The sequence below is a fragment of the Aegilops tauschii genome, chromosome 7, assembly GCF_002575655.3.
Source record: "Aegilops tauschii subsp. strangulata cultivar AL8/78 chromosome 7, Aet v6.0, whole genome shotgun sequence".
Classification (NCBI taxonomy): Eukaryota; Viridiplantae; Streptophyta; class Magnoliopsida; order Poales; family Poaceae; genus Aegilops; species Aegilops tauschii.
In genome coordinates this window covers 423,339,655-423,343,781 of record NC_053041.3, presented here as the reverse complement: position 1 = coordinate 423,343,781, position 4,127 = coordinate 423,339,655, and positions in this window count along the sequence as shown.

Sequence of the window (4,127 nt, the reverse complement as noted above, 5' to 3'; positions counted from 1 at the left end):
CGCGTCCCGCGCCGCCGGTCCCCGCCGGCGCCGTCCCGCTCCTTTCGCCGGCGCGCCTCCACCGCCCTTCGCCGCCGACCCCACCGCCCCGTCGGGGCTGCCCCGCGCACCTCGCCGCCGGTCGCCGCCGACCCCGCCTCGCCGGAGCCCGCGCCGGCCAGATCTGGTCAAGTGGGACCAGATCCACCGGGTTCCCCATCCAAACGGTGCACCCGTCCCGTACATCTCCATTCCGGAATCCCGAGATCCAGTTTTCCCGCGAGGTCTAAAATTCTTCCAAGTCCCAGAATTTTTGCATTATGTTGTCCTGTTCATCGCATCATAATTTCATGTGTGCTGCTCCGATTTGTGCGTATAATATGTCAAAATGTTCATCATGAGATATTCTTCATTTTGTTCCATTGTTACATGCTTGTTTGAATCCATATTGATGCCCTAATCATTGTTGCAAGAGTGCTATATGATGTTATCTGCTGTCTGTTATTAGAACTTGGTGATTTGTCTTTTTCATTGCATTTTGTGTGTGCATCCTATGAGCATGATCTGTACATGTGTTTTGAACTAAATCATGCCATATTTAAAGGGGTGCTTGTTTTGTATTTTTGTGGTCTATGTGGTGACTAGAACAAGCATGCAAAGTAGCCTCTGTGATGTTGCTGATTTCTGTGACTTAGTCATTTCTGCCAAGTCCGAGTGTTATATTTTGTTGCTATGTAAACCTGCTGTCACCATGAGTTCTATGCTTAATCTGGAGATGTTCAATAAGGATGGTTTGTTATACATGTTATGCTCTATCCATCCATGCCCTTCTTTGCATTTATAGCCTGCTGTAGCTTGTTGCAAACTTGCTCTCAAACTGCTAAATAATGTTGCTGTCAGCCTGTTAACATTAAGTTCAGTTTTGACATGTGTTTTGCTAGTGATTCATGCACCCTATGAACTTTCTCTTGCAATTCTTCGCTTCATAATTATGCCATCTTACTGTTGGTCACCTTTCCATTCCATGTAATGCTCTTTAGTGAGTTGTACAAGCTCACCAACATGCCCACTTATCGTTGTTTCTGCCATGCACTGTTATTTTCACCAAGTCTGAATCTGTCATATCACTTGCTATGTTTACATGGGTGCCATCATATCTTCTGTGCCTTTTTGGCTCATGTTCAGTAAGGGAATTTTGCTCTATGCAATTAATAGATTCATTCCATGCCTTCTCTTTCTATGATATGTTCCTGTAGAATGTTGTTTGATAGCTCTAAACATTGCAACCTGATGTTATTTCTGCCATGTCCTGGAATTCTGCTAAGTCTGTGAATCTGTTATTATTTGCAATCTTGCCATGTCCTTTTGAGCATGTTCTAGTGATTTCTGGAGATAGCTCAGTGTTCATGTTTTGTAATGCTTTACCTGAACATCATTTCCATGCCTTTTGTTTTCATGTTAGGATGCTGTAGCATGTTGTTTTGATGCTTGCTAGATGACTACTTGCTGTTTTGGACAGATTGTTGTTATATCTTGTTTGGAGTGTATGTGTTGCACCGTTGCTCCGTTTTGAGTGTGCTCTATATGAAACTTGCTTAGAATTGCATGTAGCTTCCTCTTATCATGTTGCATCCTTATCTTGAGTGTGTTTGCTTGATGTTTGAATGCATTTTGCATCAATGCCATGTTTAACTTGTTTTGCTCATATCTTTTAGGCCGTAGCTCCAAATTAAACGAACTTTATATGTAACTTGACTAGATTTTTGTGTAGATCATCTTGGTGCATTTTAACTTTCTGTTTAACAACTTGAACATAAGGTTTATTCAGATCTGGACCAATTTCGAAATTGTATATGAGGACTTACCGGAATTTATCTATGTTGTTTCCAGCCTCATTTAAACTTGCTTTGATGTGTTGCTCTTGTATGCATCATCTCTTGCCATGAGTAGCTTCAGGTAGCCTTGTCATGCATCATACTTGATTGAGCATCATGCCTTGTTCATGTGTGGTGTGTTTACCATGTTGTGTGCTTCTTCTCGATAGTTCATGTTTCGTTGCGATCGTGAGGATTCGTTCGTCTACGCTCGGTTCGTCTTCGTGGCTTCATCTTCTTCATGGACTCGTTCTTCTTCCTAGCGGGATTTCAGGCAAGATGACCATAACCTTGGATCTCATTACTATCATTGTTATGCTAGTTGCTTCGTTCTATCGCTATGCGGCGCTACCTATCACTTGCTCTTCAAGCCTCCCAAATTGCCATGAACCTCTAACCTTTGTCACCCTTCCTAGCAAACCGTTGTTTGGCTATGATACCGCTTTTCTCAGCCCCTCTTATAGCGCTGCTAGTTGCAGGTAAAGATGAAGATTGCTCCATGTTGGATTATGTTTATGTTGGGATATCACAATATTCTATTATTTAATTAATGCATCTATATACTTGGTAAATGGTGGAAGACTCGACCTTATGCCTGGTGTTTTGTTCCACTCTTGCCACCCTAGTTTCCGTCATACCGGTGTTATGTTCCTTGATTTTGCGTCCCTTACGCGGTGGGGTGATTTATGGGACCCCCTTGACAGCTCGCTTTGAATAAAACTCGTCCAGCAAGGCCCAACCTTGGTTTTACCATTTGCCTATCACCTATTTCTTTTCCCTAGGGAGTCGCTCTCCCGAGGGTCATCTTTATTTAGCCCCCCCGGGCCAGTGCTTCTCTAAGTGTTGGTCCGAACTGAGCCGCCTGCGGGGCCACCTCGGGGAAACTCGAAGTCTGGTTTTACTCGTAGCCTGTCTCATCCGGCTTTGCCCTGAGAACGAGATATGTGCAGCTCCTATCGGGATTGTCGGCACATCGGGCGGTCTTGCTGGTCTTGTTTTACCATTGTCGAAATGTCTTGTAAACCGGGATTCCGAGACTGATCGGGTCTTCCCGAGAGAAGGAATATCCTTCGTTGACCGTGAGAGCTTATAATGGGCTAAGTTGGGACACCCCTGCAGGGTATTATCTTTCGAAAGCCGTGCCCGCGGTTATGTGGCAGATGGGAATTTGTTAATGTCCGGTTGTAGAGAACTTGACACTTGACTTAATTAAAACGCATCAACTACGTGTGTAGCCGTGATGGTCTCTTTTCGGCGGAGTCCGGGAAGTGAACACGGTTTCTGGGTTATGTTTGACGTAAGTAGGAGTTCAGGATCACCTCTTGATCATTGCTAGTTTCACGACCGTTCCATTGCTTCTCTTCTTGCTCTTATTTGCGTAAGTTAGCCACCATACATTGCTTAGTCGCTGCTGCAACCCCACCACTTATCATTTTCCATACCCTTTAAGCTTTGCTAGTCTTGATACCCATGGTAATGGGATTGCTGAGTCCTCGTGGCTCACAGATTACTACAACACCAGTTGCAGGTACAGGTTTTGCGATGATCATGACACTAGAGCGATGTTACTTGTTTTGGAGTTCTTCTTCTGCTTCTTCTTCGATTAGGGGATAGGTTCCAGGTCGGCAGCCTGGGCTAGCAGGGTGGATGTCGTTTGGGCTTCTGTTTGTGTTTCATCCATAGTTGGATGTTGATCTTGTGCATGATGTATTGATGTATTCTTGCGGCATTTGTATGCCTTGTATGTATCCCCATCTATTATGTAATGTTGATGTAATGATATCCACCTTGCAAAAGCGTCTTCAAGATGCGCTTCTATCCTTGGTGGGACCTTCGAGTTCCTTTAGGATAGGGTCGCATCTTGGGCGTGACACAAGGTGACTGAAGATACTCCTGCTGAGAAGAATAATGATGATATTGCCATTATTGGGGAGGGTTACAAAGCACCTGAGACTTCCAACGTGCTAACCAAGCATATGGCCAAGGAAGAAACGCCTTTGTTTGAAAAGGGCAAATCAAAACTTGAGCTGCCGAAGTATGAAGATTTCTGTGCTGAGGAATTGCACGCTGGCTACCTAAACCGTCTGGCTACAAGCCGGGAAATGGAAGCTGGCTTAATAAACATGATGAAGAAAAAATATGAGGTACACTCCATTGTCTCCTGTTATATATCCTTATGCAACGCCCAAGTCCTGATCATAGGAAAAATCTTGAGTATGGTTAAGACTTAGAGATATAATGTGTGAAGTCCAAATTGTAACCCCCAAGGGCCGG